This window comes from Protopterus annectens, chromosome 2.part2 (genome assembly GCF_019279795.1).
Source record: "Protopterus annectens isolate FY-2018-M chromosome 2.part2, PAN1.0, whole genome shotgun sequence".
In the NCBI taxonomy this organism is placed as follows: Eukaryota; Metazoa; Chordata; order Ceratodontiformes; family Protopteridae; genus Protopterus; species Protopterus annectens.
The window spans coordinates 932,242,271-932,260,502 of NC_056730.1; the positions used below are offsets into that span (position 1 = coordinate 932,242,271).

General features: G+C 40.1%; 1 protein-coding gene across 1 annotated transcript in view; it reads left to right on the forward strand.

Annotated features, from left to right (window-relative positions):
• Positions 1–18,232, forward strand: part of LOC122795855 (xanthine dehydrogenase-like) — a 5,725,158-nt gene that overhangs the window by 1,723,785 nt on the left and 3,983,141 nt on the right. The window lies entirely within an intron of this gene.

The following is an 18,232-nucleotide window of genomic DNA, read 5'->3' on the forward strand; positions in this document are numbered from 1 at the left end:
GCTGGCTGCTCTAATTTTCTCTTACCTTCTTCCTGTCTGTCCGAAATCATCTTCACCAGACTTTCTTCTACTTTTTTGTACATGTGCCTGAACCACCATAATCTCTTCTCTTTGACTTTGTCTGCAATTGGAGCCACTTTGGCTTATGCTCTTATGTCCTCATTTCTTTATCTCTTCCATAGTGTGCATACTACCACCCATCTTAGGCACTTCATCTCCATGACTTCTAGCTTCCTCAACTGCTTTAACTTTACTGGCCAGTTTTCTGTACTGTACAGTAGTAGTGGTTGCATCACTGTCTTGTACACCTTACATTTCAGCTTCTTTGGAATTCTCTCATACAGTACGTCTGACACTCTGTGCGTGTTGGCTGCAGCTCCTCTTACTCTAGCTTTGACCTCCTCATTTAGATTTCCCTTCTCCTTAACCAGTCTCCCAGATATTTGAAGCTGTTAACCTGTTCCACTACTTTCCCTTCTGTCTCTCAGCTTCTTCAGATTCTCCCATTTGCTGCCATTACAACTGTCTTGTCTGTGCTCAGTTTCATTCAATGTTCTTTCGGTTTTGCATTCTGATTTCTCTATCGTTTGCTGAAGTTCTTACTCAGAGTTTGCCTGTAATGCGGCATTGTCTGCATACTGCAACTCTGTTGACCTGTCCCCTCCAGCTTGTTTGCTAATGTAGTCCATCACCAGTACAAACAACAGAAGTGGGCTCAGAGCTGAATCCTGATGCACACCCACTCCCACTAGAAATCCCTCTGAGAGTTCAAACACCGTTTGTACTTTAGTTATTGGGTCTTTGTATTTAGTCTGCACCAGTTCTACCTATGTTTCTGGGACTTTGAACCATCGCAAGACTGCCTAAATCGGCTTTCTTGTTATCTTGTCTTATGCTTTCTCCAAGTCTAGGAATGCCCATTTGGACTCTTTCCTCATCTCTAGCTTCTTGTCAGCCATCTGCCTGACTGTGGTCGTTGGGTCAGTTCTGCTGCATCCTATCTTTAATCCAAACTCATCTCCCATCTTACTTCCTACTGCTGTTTGTGTTCATCAGTCATGCTGTCCAGGAATTTCATGCAGTGTGACAGGAGTGCGATACCTCTGTACTGCCCACGGTTTTGAATGCCACCTTTGTTTTTGAACAGTGACACAAGAATACATATTCTGTAGTCATCTGTGATAGACCTTCCTCTCCTGTCTCACCAAACATCTGTATCATATTTGCTGTGACTTCATCTGAGCCCGCTGCTTTCCCTGACTTCATTTTCATCATTGCTGTTCTTAATTCTTCTAGGGTGGACTCCTCCCTTTCTTTCATTGGAGACAATGTGTGGGACAGTACAGCTTCTGAGGAGTTTTCTTCAGTCTTAACCTGGTGGAAGTACTCTTTCCATCTTCCTTTAATGACCTGTGGTCTTTTGAGCAGGTTATTGCAGGCATCCCTTATAGAGGGTGTTTGACTATCTTATTATATTTGTCTTTGCCCTGCAACCTGATAGTTTCTTTGTGCCATTTACTGAGTCAATTTACAGAAGCTGGTAGAGTGCCTCTGATGCCTTGTTCCTTGGTATTTTAACTCCCGTCTTAGCCTCTGTTAGCCAACCAGTATTCTTTCCTAGCCTGGTCCATCTTTTCTACCTCCAACTTTTCCTGCACTTTTTCTTTCTTTCAATGACTTCTCGGACTTCTTTATTCCACCACCATATTTTCCTTAAGTACCTTCCTTCCATATCTGCCGTGGCCGCATGTTTATTCTGTAGTTCTTACATATCCTGTTTTGAGCTGCCGCCATTCTTCTTTAACTCATCCTATTTCCCCTTCTTCCTGCGGTGCTAGAGCCCTGAGTAATTCCTTGGACTCCTGTGATTTCACTTCAGTCATCTTCTAGGTCTACAGCCTAGTCTGTGTTGACCTTAGATCCTTCTCTGACCACTGCTTGCAGGTAATTGTAGCAACCAGTGGTTTATGCTGTGGACCGAATGTTTTACTGGGGATAACTTTGCAGTCATTGATTCTACCCCAGTGCCCTTCCTTTACTAGGAGAAAGTCTACCTGAGTTGCATGCTGGACACTCTTGTACTTGAGCTTGTGACATGCTGTCTCTTGCTGAACCATGTGTTGGCTGCCATCAAGCCATTTGCCAGACAGATATCTATGGCCTTTCCTTACTTCTTCCTGTTGCCCCACCCATGTGGACCCAGGCAGTACTCGTATCCTGTTTTATCTGTCCAAATATGTGCATTCAGGTCACCCATTATCAACGCCAATTCATGGTGTCCCGCTTTATCTAGCAGGTCTTGTAACTACTGTGTGAATGAGCTCTCTTCCTCACTATCACTACCCTGCTGTGGGGCATATGCTGAGATTATGAATAGTGCTCTATCCTTACATTCAAGTCTGATTGCCATGAGTCTGTCACTAATTCTGAGGATAACCCTCACTGTCTTCTGAAATCTCTCCCTCACCACATTTCCCACCAGATTTCTAGTCTGTCCTGCACTTAAGAGGGGTTTGGGTTGGTATAACAGTTAAGGTGCTTGTCTCACACATACAATGTACAGGGATTGATTCTCACCATTGGAAGAGAAATTGGCTAGGCTTAAATTATCCCACAAGGGCATCTAGCTTGGCATTTACCTTTGAACTTAAGTAGTAGACTCTGATCCCAAGCCAAGTGACTTTGCTGCACTACCCTTCCATCTTGTCTTTTGGATTCATACAATGTCCAGCCTCCTTACTATCATGTCATCTACTTCCAGGATGTATCCTGTCAGTGAATCTATATTGAGTGTAGCAATTCTTAGTTTATGTTTGGCAGGTTCATTGGTTTTATGTCCAGCTTTCGCTCAACAGAACTATCCAAGGTAACCCAGGTTGAGCAACTGGACACTGGCCAGCCAGTAGCTTATTGACCCAGGGCTGCTGGGCTTTATGGCAGGCACACACTGGCCAGTAGGGGGATGTATACCCTTTCCACCATGTCATGGGTCCCTGGCGTAAGTCAGAGTAGGCCCGGGTTCTCAACCTACTTATCTTTGATAACTACCCATGTCCATTTTGGCAATATTAGTAAACACAACATAATATAGAGCCAGTTTTTTTACAGTTGAGTGGCAAACCCAGACACACTGCTCAGTCTGTGATTCATGTTCTCCTGTCTTGAGGATACTGTGCACCAAGGTTAATGTGCAAAGTGGTTGGTATATACAACTCGTCCACCTTATAGTCACCATCTAGAGTCAGTGTTGCTACCTACAACTCCATTATTGGGTGAGTCCTGAGGTGGACATACATGGCATGTTTTTGGGAGGTTGGAGGAACCCCACACAGATCCAGGGAGAATTTGCAGACTCCATGCAGGCAATTGTTCAGAGGTCAGGATTGAACCTTGTAGCTTGTGCATGGGAGGTCAAGACCTTAACCATTATGCCAACTGGTACATTAATTAAATCAACAACTACATAAACAGCAAGTTAATTAGCAGAAACAAGACAATGAGATACAAACGCACTTTTCAATATAAAACAGAAGAAAAGGCAAAACATAATTCAGGATATCAGTAGCAGTTCTTTAACAGCTTATACAGTTGTAATTTTCCGATAAAAGTACTTAGCTTTGATTTGATGGCACCAGATGCAAAAGAAACACTTCTGAGCACAGTTGAGGACACCAAGCATAGCTGAGCTCTGGGGAAATGAGCCAAGAGCCTGAGAAGCACACCAGATTTATACAGGCATTGAAAACAAGGAATTGCTTATTGCTTTAAGAGGGGATGTTTTCTTTTTTTTATACTTAAAAAGGGGGTGCCACTACTAGGTGTGTACCATTAAGGGTGCTAAAGAGTTTGGCATGTGAGTGACAGTGATAGGTCTTCCCTCACTCTTTGTGGTAAATCTAACCGGTAGACGAAGTATTCCCCTATCCTCACCTCTGTGCTATCCTGGACCTTTGCAAAAAATGTCTTGTCTTGCAGGATTCACAGGGTTAAAGATTGTCATTTTTGAAGAAATGCAAAGACAACTTATTGCCTTTTATCAAAGTGAACATATCTGACTTTGACATTGGACTTTGAGGAGGTCATTGAGTTTATCTGGCTTCATCAAAGCACTTAACCTTTGACAAACATTTTCTGCTATCTTTTTACAGTATTCCAGTATTTTAAAACATAATGCTGTAAAATATTAGCTTCATTTTACAGTCATACATATGATTCATACAGCCAAATCTGCATATATAGTTAAAAAGTTACTATTTCAATGCATCTGGTAAATTAAATACAGCGCCTTTTACTAGCTACCCCTGCAAGACACCTCCCATGACCAATGTTGTCCTAATGAACTACCTAATAATATACTAAAACATAAATTATTCACCCTTCTGGTCCCCCAGAACACAGCATTCCATGGTCGTCATATGGATCATTGTTGTTGTGCAGTCATAACATGAAATGGATAATTGGAAGTGGATGCAAGTCTTCAATTCAGACATAAAGAACAGTTATATGTCCCTAGGATGGCTGTGAAATTGTACTTTAGACTGTGGCCACCTGCAGGATGTCTGTTAGAAAAGAATACAGTAACCCATGCCATCCATTTTCACTTTTGCATTTGAGTAAACCTTCATTACTACAGATTGTCTCACGCACATTAAACAGCAGTGCTTTCAAATCTTAGCACAATCTAATGTAATGTAGTGCCAAACCCCTAAGACCTCCCATGGAGACCTCTGTATAACCCAGTCAATGGCCTACAGTATCTCACCCAAATACAGGTCTGGACAACATGGATAAGCAATTTCCAAATGTCTTTGTACCCAGGTTCGTAGATATGGACATCCTGAGACAATGTAGAAATGTTGTCATCTTCCCAGACAAGCATTTAATCCTTAGGAAACAAACAGTATGCGAGAGAAGCACACACACAATTTTACTGGAGGCAAAAATCTCACATACAAACAAGGTTGTCAAGAACACACACACACACACACACACACACACACACACACACACACACACACACAAACACGCTCACTCTACACCCACCACACATATTGTTCACACTTACAGACCAACCTATGCTGAGGCATGAAAAAGCAATAAACCACAAAGGCCTCCTAAGCCTGTAAATGGCAGTGCCTGTCCTCAGCAGTCTCTAAATCACTCACCAAAAGTAACTCCAAACACCACACATACAGCTGCACCCTTTGGAGCCCAAAAAGCAAACTCCATAATGCAAGCCAGCACATTACCCAAGAATTGTTATAGGGGACTCCATTGTATGGCACACAGATGCTCCATTTACTAGACTGAACGCAGGGAAGGTAACGGTCTGTTGCTTATCTGGAGCCAGGATCTGCCAGGTTTTACACACACTCAGATCACTACACCACTGTTACCAGGATAATTCTGTCAGTGTTACACACTTGTAAATGTTCCAAGGTGAAAGAACACCCAGTCAAAACCCACATACAATTAATTAATGAATCATTTGCTTACATCACATCAAGCTAAATCAAAAACAAAGTTAGTGAATTCAGTGCATGACAGTATACCTTTCTATTAACTGCAGGCTACAAAGAAGCATATATATGCATATGGAATGTATGTTTTAAATAGATTTTGGGTTATATACACATCTTTTATTTAGTTTTAAAGATGTTAGAATAGTTGGTTTTGGTAAGCTCAGTTGAGTAGTTCTTTGTAGCCACCATCTGACATATAGATATACTGTCATGCATTGAATTCAAGAACTTTGTTTTTGATTTAGTTTGATGTGATGTAAGAAAATGGTTGAGTAATTACTTGTATGTGGGTTTGATTGGCTGTTCTTTCACCCTGGAACATTTATAAGTGTGTAAGGATGTGTGCAGTTTAGTTCTGTTAAAGTCCTGGTATTTCCGGGATGAAAGTTCTTAGTGTTCACAAATGTATTTTTAAATATCATTTTGGAGCTGCTTGTTTCTGTGGTTGGTCTTTGCCAAGTTTGTATTCATATTGGTTTTAGTTTTCTTGATGGATACGTTGGTGGTTATTCTGTCATAGTTCATGTGGGTGTTAATGACATGAGGCATACTTCCATGGACAATATGAAGAGAGATGTTGTTGATCTCTGTGAATATGTGTCTCAGGCAGGTATCTGCCTTGCATTGAGCAGCATTCTACCTTCACCAAGGATGATGCTGCAGTATGAGGAAAAGATGATTGACTTCAATAATTGGCTTAGTTTCTGGTGTCTTTTTAGGATAATTCAGTATTTGTCAGCATGGGAGGACATGATTAGCAAACCACATTGCTTTGCAAATAATAGTTTGCACCTGTCTCTCCTAGGCTTCTGAACATTGGCTAAATCTACCCCTTAGAGACTTTTATATGCAATGCCAAATTGGCAAACCTACCAACATAGCAAATAAATACCAAAGAAACCTAAAGCTGTGTGACAATAGGAGGTACTGCCAGTCATGCCAAGAGAAGTAGGGCAGTGGATGATTATATGCCAGCACAGCTAGCTGGAATTTAGTAAAGAATTATATGAACTTTGTGTATCAGACTGATTTGTACAGATGCTTGTGTTAAAATGTATCATCAGTGTGCCCTGCTGGAAGCAAAAGAAATGTACATGCATTATTGTAACTGTTTAAATGTATATATTGTCACAGAGGAAACTGGAAGAGAAGAGGTTAATCTCAAACTTCAGAAAGAGTAAGAACATTAAACTACTGGGCCTAGGCCATAAAGATGTTATCTCACAGTTTTTAATGAAACCAGAGACACAGTGTCTGTAAGAAGTATATTTTTGTAGCTCCTGTAGGAAGAAGGGAAGTGTTTTATGGATTTATGACTTCCAGCAGCTGCACCAGCAATGCTGTTGTGTGTGTATTATTGATATGTAGGTGCTAAAATCCTGGCAGCTGCTAGTGTTGGTAATAGTGTGAGAACCAGAAGTCAGATGACCAGATGTATGTGATGTCATTCTGTACAGAAATAATGTTTTTATATTAGAAGAGACTGAAGTATCAGGAGCAGTCTGTTCTTGGAACCTGACAAAGGAGAAAGATCACTGATCCACATCATCTTGGTTTGCACTAGTAAGTGACTAGGGACTAGTAGTCTTTATATTAGTCAGGAAAATATAGTGAGAATAGTTAAGTATTTTTTCTGTAACTGTGTGAATCTTTTCCAGCTGTGTTATTTGTAATATTTCCTGTTACTGAAACTCTGGTGTTTACTGTAAATAGATATTTAGTATTTTCATTTTTTTATTATTTATTATTAAATATATTGAAATGTTTCATTGTAGCTGGGCCTTCTAGAAAAATATTTAAGTTTTGAGAGTATTTGCACATATTTATTTGGTGATAACTTTGGCCACTCCTGAAAACCTTGCTGTTTGGTCAACGTTACCATTTCTGTATTAACTTAACTTAGTATAATTGCATACCCTTTTAAGAGCCTTATAGTAACTGATTGGTGGCAATGAAACTAACTTATAGTCTGGACAGAAGGTGGCATAGCAAGTAAATCTGTGCCAGCTTTTCCCGTGTGTGTGCATGCGTGCAAATCAAATCTCAAAGAGTGTGAGTGTGAGCTACTTGGAGCAGGGACACGAAGCACTGGTTTCACAGAGAGAGTGGTGGTGGACTTGGTTTGGGCACTCACTGAGGACTTAACTGTGTAGCTGTACCAGTAGGGAGTCTTACTGGGGACCTGGAGGGAGGTAGACAGAGAATCCCAGATCCCAGGCTGAGTGTGTTCCCAGTGTGCTCTTAAGGGAAATTGTGCCTGGTGCAGAGAGGTATGCATCTGGAAATACTGACTGTATCCACCCCTCTCCAGTGTCAGTCATGAGGATTCAGGCTCCTTGATTACTGGCCTGGAGTGGGGATGTCACAAGCTGTTATTGCTGTGTGCTAACAGTCTAAACTAGAAACCCCACACCTTACAAGCTGTTCTCACTCTCTGGAATATAGACATGTGTGCCATTACAGAGACATGGTTTAAATCCACAGAAAGCACTCCAGCAGTGCAATGCTTCAGTGCCTTCCACACATTTAGACCATCAACTGCACAGATAAGGAGAAAAAGTGGAGGAGTCTCTGTCTATATTAGCAAGCATAATTTTACACTGGTCAAACAGGACGGTACTCTGGAATTATCCAAATGCAAATCCCTATAGACAAAGTCTCATACCATATCCTAGCAGGATATAGGTCACCCTTTATATCCCTAGAATCCCATAGCTTATACCTAGACCAACTGGAGGCATTCACCATTAAACCAAATACCCTATTCATGGGAGATTTTAATTACCCCTCTATAGACTAGGCAACATACACTGCATCATAATTGCAGACACAATGATTCCTATATTAACACAATACCCTTTACCAGATAGTGCACCCACCCACCGGAGGTTCAAACGTACTGGACCTGATATTCACCAGCATGGTAGAGTGCTACAGCCAGTGTTACTTCATCATTGATGAGGTTGAACCACAAAGATGTCTCCTTTGAAACAAAAATCATCTGTATGACACTAGCAAACCCTGTAACAGTCAGAAACTCTTTCAAATCAAACTACATTCTGTTAAGTGATAGTTTGTCAAAATTCAGTGCCCCTCTCTACCCCAAGTTCCCAGCAACCTATGTGGAATTGTTTACAGAAACCCTTTACAGCTATGTAAACATCTGTATAGAGGCTGCTCTACCTACTAGAAGTATAACTGCTTAGTATACTGTTAAACTGTCTTTGAGACACACACACAGAGGGTCATTCCCAGAAAAAAACAGAAGCAGTCCTGTTACAGGAGGTATGTAAGATGACAGAAGATGTCACTAATCCCATTATATGTCAATGACATGAGAATACACCACTACCTCCTTATGTCTAACATGACTCATATAAAGTAGACTTGAAATGGATCATGGGAAGGAGAAAGGGTTGAAGAAGAACAAGATCATGTTAACATGTTAAACCCCCATGGGCAACCATTTTGTAGAAGAACATGCCAAAATTGTATACGAAGCACATCTGATGTTATCTATGTCATTATTAATCACCATAGAGTGGATCCGAGCCGGCAACATTCACACAGATAGATCCAAGGCTTAAGCTCCTCCCGCCCCCATAAGCCCCTGCTGCCCTCTAACCTTCTGATGTCATTTGCCATGCATTTGCTATGGATGTGATCCTCTAGCTCTTGCTTTAGCTAAGTGATTTAACTGCTTTATCTACGCAAGGATGACTGGATGTATTCTGTGCATGGATCTCCAGGATGCCTACTAGCACATCAAGATAGACGGACATTCCAGGAGACATCATCGCTTCCAGTTAAGGGCCAGTCATTACTAGTTCAGATTCTTACCCTTCAGTCTCACCACAGCCCCCGGGGTGTTTACAAAATGTATGGCAGTTGTAGCTGCTCACTTGTGGTTGTAGGGGTTTTGGGTCTTTCTGTACCTTGACAATTGGCACCCTAGAGGGATCAACTGTGACAAGCCATCCATTATGTTCTCCTTTTTAGTCAGTTGGGGATTACTGTCAGTCTTTCAAAATCAAATCTGGTTCCCACACACCAGTTGGAGTTCATGAGTCCAGCTAGACTCTGTTTCAGAGATTGCAGCATTGCCTCTATGCAGAGTTCAGTTGATCTGGAAGCAGGTCATGGATATCTTAGCTCTTTCACATCCCCTGGTTCACTTGATCCTTTAAACACTAGGATTCATGGCCATGGGCATTCAGCTTGTTCCCTAGCAAGGTATCACATGCGAGTTTTACAGTGGACCCTGGTGGTTCAGTAGTCTGTTCTGTCTCAACCCATGTCCATAAAATTAATGCCTGTGTGCAGATGACACCTTCTTTGGTGGTTTCAATCTCAGAATCTCCTCCTATGCCCTAGGCCACGATGACCACAAATGCTTCCATGTTGGGGTGTGGGGTTGGACATTTCCATGGGAGAACTGTCCAAGGCACGTGGCCCCTGTAAAGACCAAGTTGCACATAAATGTCCTAGAGATGAGAGCAGTTTTACTAATTTTGCAAGCCTTTCAGGACAGTCACCCCCTGGGCTGTGAACAATTGCAATTCAGATGGACAACATGGCAGTGGTCTGGTATGTCAGCAAGCAGGTGGGAACACAATCTTACCCATTGCGCAGAGAGGCCATGAGAATGTGGGAATGGGTGATGACCTCCAGGCGCTTTCTTCTTGCAATGCATATACCTGGGCTTGTTGGAGTCCCCAGGTATATGCATTGCTAGAAGAAAGCACCTGGAGGTTATCACCCATTCTCACATTATTATGGCCTCTAGGTGCTTTCATCCAGCATGTTAGAGTCCGCAGGTATATGCGTTGCAAGAAGAAAGTGCCTGGAGGCCATGAGAATGTGGGAATGGGTGATGACCTCCAGGCGCTTTCTTCTTGCAAAGCATATACCTGGGGACTCCAACATGCTGGATGACAAACTCAGCAGATCCATCTTGAGTCCTCATGAGTGGTCCCTCAATCCTACAGTGGTGAAGCAGATTTTCGACTGCTGAGGTCAGCCATGCTGCGACCTCCTTGCCTCCCCAACCAACCACAAATGCAGCATGTACTTTGCCCTGATTCCCCTCTCCCAGGGAGTCACCGAAGGATGCTGTAGTCCATGATTGGCCTCTGGGTCTCCTTTACACTTATCCTCCTGTCCCTCTAATTCCTAAGGTTTTGCAGAAAAAGCGACACCTGAGGACATCCTTGACTCCTCATTGCCCCTTTCTGACCTCATCAAATGTGGTCTCCTTCATCAGGTCTCATCTGAAGTATCCTCCCTGGGTACTGGATCCTCTTCAGGATCTGATCTCCCATCCTTCAGGGCTTACTCTTCCAAATCTTTAGACGCTTCATCTAACCACATGGTTTCTCCAGTTCTGATGATCTAGAAACAGTCCAGGCTGGCGTCCCCCATCAGGCATATTATACTAGCCTCCCAGAAGCCTTCCACCAAAAAGGTTTATAGTACTAAATGGAAAAGGTTTTCTATCTGGGCTAAGAGCAGGAATCTAGATCATTATGCTGCCTCTGTTTCAGATACCCTTCTGTTCTTGTCATCACTCTTCCGAGCAGGGGGAAGTTTCTCTTCTATTAAGCTTCAGTTGCGGCAATTTCTAATTTTCATGAGAACAGTGAGCCTACGTTCTCTTCCATACTTGGCAAAGCATTCATGAAGGGGTTTTTTCTTCTAAGCCTGCCTTTTAAGGATCCCTGTCCTCCTTGGGACTTGACCATAGTGCTGCAATCTCTGACTAAGAGTCATTTTGAACTGTCAGTTTGTGTGATTATAATTTTTTGTCATGGAAAATTGCCTTCCTGGTTGCCATAACTTTGGCTAAGAGAGTTTCCAAATTGCAGGCTCTTTCCATTGCTCCTCCGTATATGATCTTTCACAAAGACAGAGTATCTCAAAGGACGAATTTTTCTTTTTTGCCCAAGGTTGCTTCTGAATCCAATCAAAACCAATGTATGCAATTGCCAGTGTTCTTTCCTAATTATTCTAACAAAGGAGAGTACATTCTACATACTTTGGACATACACAGGCAATTATGTTTTTATCTACATAGGACCAAAGATTTCACAAGTCATGTCAACTCTTTGTGGCTTTTTCCCTGAACAGATGTGGTCTCCTGGTTTCTAAGGCAACTATTTCTAAATGGATCACTAGCTGCATTTCTGCAGTCCATGACAATAGGCATCTTGAGGTTCCGTGAAGAGTCAAGTCTCATTCTACTAGGTCCATGGCTACTTTGTCAGCATTCTTGGCCCGACTCTCTATTGATGACATTTGTGTTGCTGCCACTTGGTCTAATCCTCACAACTTTATATCTCATTACAAGCTGGATTTGATTTCCAGGAGCAGGGCTTTTTTGGTTCCACAGTGTTCCTGCATGTCCGTCCTTGAGGCCTTCCAGGGTAAATGGTAGCTGGGGACTCTGACCCTATGGTGATGAATAATGACAGGGATGACATCAGATAAAGAGTTATGTACTTTACCATAACTTGGCATCTGTGTTATCCTATGTCATTATTCATCACATTTCCCTCCTGCCATCTCCCTTCCTTGTTGGATCATGGAGGAAGATGGAGTGTTCTGGGTTCTGGATTCTTTCTTCTCCTCTTTTTGGGGTGTAGTGATACTGGATGTGTTAGCAAACTTGATCTGAGGGTTAGAGGGCAGCAGGGGACTATGGGAGAGGGAGGAGCTTGACCCTTGAATTTGTCTATATGAATGTTGCCAGCTCATATCCAATGTCTGATCCATGACCCTATGGTGATGAATAATGATCTAAGATAACATAGATGCCAAATTATGGTAAGTACATAACCCTTTTTAGTGATTTTGGGGTGTTAAAATAGCTTAGAAAACAAAAACAGAGGGGGAAAAAGATTTTTTTGTAGTTCTAAGGTCAAGTTTTTCCTTAAAGATATACCAGTGTTTCAGATACTTTGCTTCTGATTGCCCACAACGTTTTTCCTTTCACTTTTTTAAGTCTGTGCTGGTGCATTCAGGCCAGTAAGCCAGTCCCCACTGGCTGCATAAGATTACCTGTATCATACTTTACCTGGTATATTGAATGTACTTTACTAGTCTAATCACTTATGCACTGAGCAAGATGGAAGGTCAGTGTACTTGTTTCACATCTATAACTAACCTTTTAGCACTAGGTCTTCTAAGAAAGCATGCTGTGACTGTCTTATGCTTAAAGACAATAAACTTATTCTTAACACTAGTAATTTCATTTGTGTAAATATTTGATTAAACTGGAGGCTTCCTTCTTACCTAAAAACCTGCCCTGTGAGTTTAATACACCTCCACCACAATCCTTCACTAGCCACACTAATATGTTTTATGCTGAGGCTGCAAAAATCATTCCTACAGTCTCCTGTAATTAAGAAGATCGTGTCTTCAAAGATCAGGCCACTCATTCACCTCATGCATACCTCATACTGAGCAAAAACAGTAAATCTCCCACAGCAACAACAGAAAGGTTGTAATGATAGATGATTCCATTGTCAAGCACACTGGCTAGTCACTCACAAAGCTGTACAAGAAAAGGGCTACAGTAAGCTGTTTTTCAGGTGCCAGGATTTCAGACATTACAAGAACCCTAAGGACCCTAACTCCTGAAAAATATGACCGTGGCATGGTGGTCCCACTTTCTGGAGTGGGCATGAAACATAAATTCTGACGGCATGCAGAGGGATGTCTCAGAAATTTCCACAAATATCACAGTCAGGTATAACTATTTTCCTTAGTGGAATCCTTGCTTCACCATGAATGATGCCTAGATGTAAAGAAAAAATAATTTGTTAAATAGCTGGTGTCATTTCAGGAGGATGCAGTATGTGTTAACATGGGATGAGATATGACAGCCCAACTTCTTTCACTAAAGATTGCCCTCACCTGTCATTCAAAGGCTTTCACAAGCTCGTAAAACCTTTGCTGCACCCTAGTACCTTTTTTTCAGGCAAAGTGCAGTTGATGGATACTCCAATATAACTAGCATTTCAGTCCTGAGATTGAATCACGTTACAATGGCTCTCCTCCATGCCACAAGTCTAAACAATAAATTGCCTGATTTTGAGGCAAGTGTGCATTTCGAAAACATGCATGTCTATGTAGTTGCTGAGACTTGGTTTAAATATAAAATATAAAGAGAGCACTCCCTCTTTAAGTTTTGTGCTTTTCATGTCTTCAGGTCTGATGGCAACTGTAGTGTTGTCTCTGTGTTTGTCAAGGAGCATATTACATCCAGGCAAATCCCTAGAAACCCACAAACTGAACTCATCCTGCTACAGATAACTCTAGATAGGACTAATTAGCTGCTAATGGTTTGTTATAGAATGCCTTTATTGTTCCCTGATGACCTTATAAGATTCCTCAGTGTTCTAAATGATCCCCTTGTTAGGAAAAACTCCATTATTTTGGGTGACATTAACAGCCCTTCAACAAACTAGGACACCTATATCTGCAATATAGAATATGCCTTTAACTACCCTTCAATAAACTGGGACACCTATACCTGTAATGGTAGGATATGTCCAAAAACTCATTTTCTTTATAAACAAAGACCCCTTTGAGCAGTTTGCAAAGAAATATACTAGAGGACACAAATTGCTTGACCTTATTCCTGCAAAGTATTGCAGCAATTCTGTGACATCTCCTTCCCCAGTGATGCTTGACCATAAAAATGTGAAGTTTTCCTTTAAACTCCCAAAAATCCTTACAACAAACCCAACTGAATTTAAGCACTACAAGTGTGCCAACCTCAGCCCACTGTGTGATGAAATATCAAAATTAATTTATGATTCCACTGCCCCAACCTTTGTAAAGCTGTAAGCTTTGCTAAGGAATTTTACACGCATTTATAAAAATGCATAGAGCTAACAGTTCATCCCAGAAATAAGCATCATGGAAAAATACAAAAATAAATCAACTGGTAGTCCACCGCAGTATATAAACTCTACAAAACAAGAAAGAATCTCCTTAAATTATATAGCAGATCCAAAACCCATCTTCTAAAGGAAGACTATATCGTTTTCACTCGGCATTTACCTAGTTTGGCCCAAATAAGGATTCCCTTCTTCAGAAGTTGAGTAATTTACTCATGTTTGAAATTTTTGATATTTTATGAGTCACACCTGAATCTGATATATCATCGAATAAAAATGAGTTCTGCCGCACTTGCTGTTAAGACCTAAACTCTAAAAGCTAGGGCTCTGCTCTTAACTGTATTAATGTAATAAAGAGAAAATTAGAGCCCCTCAATGGGAGGAGGAATTTAGGAATATAATTTTCCATATCTGTCAGAATATTGGACATGTTTCCTTCATAGGTAATTGTCTATATCTATCTATATGTGTTTTTTCTTTTAAAACAAAACCGATGTGTATGTGGTACTCAAGGTGAAAAACACCAACTAAAAACAAAATGCAATACTGCTTTATGAAAACTCAGTTTAATAAAACAATTTGAGTGCTTTCATTCTAGATTACAAGAATGTCAGCAGAATAAATCAGTACAGTCAGTACACTTTTAAATGTTTAAATATTGTGATATGACCAAAAATAATGACTGCATGTCATAATGGCACATAGTTATAATCCAACTAAAGGCTTTAATTAACATTTAATATTAATGGTTTAATTAAAACCAAGATGTTTATTGGTACCCATCTGCAATTGCCATCAGAGTTTATTTTCCAAAATGGTGTTATAGTCTCAACCCCTACAATTAAAATCCAAATTATCAGTAATGAAAAAAAAATCCTAAACACTGTATATGACATGCGATTTTTGAACAAAGCATTAATTCTGTCCTTTTTTGTAGCATAATAACATTGATAAGATCTCTACAAGAGTCTTTTAATTGCCCTTAGTAGATAGAAGCATTCAGATGATGCAAAGCTTGCAATGTAAACAACAGATGTTCTATTCCAGTTGCAGTGGCTTCTCAGTCCAGATGTCTTATTAATCTGTGACATATTAAATATTGTTCTGACATCAATAAATGTACAATGCCTGCAGCTCCCACATGCATATATACTGTTGGTCATTTAGAATCTAAGTATGAAGCAACAAGGCATCTTATCTAGTTTTGTGCATGTTTTCTGTGTAGGAAAAAGAAAAGGCCTTTGCATAGGTATTTAGATGTCATGTAGCTGTATTGGTTCATTCTAATGAATCTCTTGTGATTTATAATGGAAACACACAAATGGTCTTATTAAACTGAGTTTATGCTAAGCAGGGGTGTGTTTCGTTTGTTAGTTTTTGATTTTTCACCTCTCAAGTATGTGATTGTTGTCTTCAGTTTTTGATTTTACGGTGAGTTAGTATGATTTCTCTGGATTTATCCCCTTCTTAATCTTCTGAACAGGACCTGATGTAAGTTTTGATAATGCAGTTCAACACATTTATGAGAGAAGCTCAGCATTCTGTGGCTAATCTCATTAATGGCTCACAGCTGCTCCCCTTTTCTTTCAGTGAATAATGACATATATTCAGGTTCAAATAATGTGTTCAGAGAGGGTATTTCTGATACTGTAGCTAAAACTGATGAGTACAGTGATAGTAGTATGACTGGACCCAGTGAGGCACCTTCAGTGAGAGGGATTTCTGCTGGATTAAAGGATATATTAGCTTTGTTACAAACCCATTTCTTGATAAAGATAGTTTATGGATTAGGATATCACCCCAAAATGATAACAGTAGTCTGGATATAAATAAGTTGATTAAAGACTGTGAGAAGCATTTGTTTAAGGTTAAGTTAATGGTTTAGTATTTTTCAAATGTTTAAAATCAAAACAGGTATCATTGGGATTATGGCTTATACTTTTCCTAATGGAATCACTTCAGATGATCCTATATCTAGTGAGTTGTTTTCCAAGTTTAATGACATCAAATTGCAAATATTAAAATTTTACAGAAGCATAGCAGTAATAGTTTGGCCATTGTTAAGAAGTTTGTGAAATGGATAGTCATTCATGGACATTATTTATTCACCGATACCTATGGCAAAATTTCATAGGTTCATAAGTTAGTATTAGGCTAACTGCCCTTGTGGGCCATTTTAAACTTGGCCAATTATCCAATTTGGCAATCAAACCGGGCATCTTGTGTCTGTAAAGTAAACAAGTTAACCATTATGCCAACCCCCCACCACTCTTGGTATACACTTGGGCAAAAAAACATTTATCTTCTATCAGTTATACAAAAAAAATTTTCTCTGCGACAAGTTATGATAATGGTATGGCTTACCCTGTTTCAGGAAAGTCAAGACAGGTAACTGTTTCAAACAATCACTATATATGTCATCATCCAACATTACAAATGAAAGTTGTTTTATTAGAACTTGCCATTTTGAGGAGATCAGAACAGAAACTGAGTGGCTCACAATTCAAATTTAAGTTCCATCTGAGCAGTCCAATGAAGAAATTGTACAAAGATAACAAGTAGTGGATGACAGTACAACCAAGCGACAGGACAAAGAAGAGGCACAAGCTGGGAAAACCAATGAAGGTAACTATGGTACATCGACCCCCCCCATTAATATTCAAAAAACATGCATGCTGATTGGTCAGCATGCACATTGTAAATCAGAGTTATAGTAATGGAAAAAGGTCCGGTCGCCCGGACTTTTTCCATTACTATAACTCTTTTTTTTACAGCAATGGAGAACGCAAGATCTCCATTGCTTCACACTGTCTCGCTATGTTAAACTTGTTTAACATAGTGAGACAGTTTGTAAAAAGCAACGGAGATCTTGCTTTCTCTGTTGCTTTTTAAACTGTTTCGCTATGTTAAATGGGTTTAACATAGCGAGACATTTAAAAACAACGGCTCCATTGCTTTTTTAAAGCTGTCTTGCTATGTTAAACCCATTTAACATAGCAAAACAGTTTCTTTAAATATGTTAAATGGGTTTAAATGGCTCTGTCTCGCTATGTTAAACCCATTTAACATAGTGAAACAGTTTGTAAAAAGCAACAGAGATCTTGCTTTCTCCATTGTTTTGCCCACAGCTCTGATGTACTGCGTAGACATACGCATGCGCAGTACATCAGAACTGCCACAGAATACCAGACAGCTGCAGAAGGGCAGCAAGGAGGCATTATACAATTTTTTTTTTTTTTCTTAAATAATGTCATTGTATAATAGCAATAACCCACGCCTGGGTGTGGGTAATGCTGTATTTACCCATGGTTGGCTTTGTTTGGTCACTCGGGCTTCGCCCTCGTGACCAAACCAGACCAACCGTGGGTAAATCCAGCATTACCCACACCCAGGCATGAGTTATTGCTATATTGTTACACTCTGAGCAGTATACATTTAAATGTTTTATTTCATTTTTTTAATTATTTATTTCCAGTAACAGAGCAAATGTGGTTGATATTTTATTGGAATTAAGAATTTTTAGAAAGTAAATTCTGAGTGTGTATACTAAAATATATTCCAATTACAAGACCTTGAATAAACCTGATTATGTAAGCAAAACGTATTTTGAATGTCCTTAAATCTACATTGTATGCATTCTTGCAAGTCTGTGATAAAGATTTCAGAAAACTTTCACAAAATCAATGTTCAGTTAATTTTTATAATTAGAATTATGAAGAGAGAATGAAATTCAGAGATCTTCCTGTAATGTGGAATTTTTCTTTTATCAAGGCATACAAATGTGGTGGTTTGATGTTGGTAGATAAA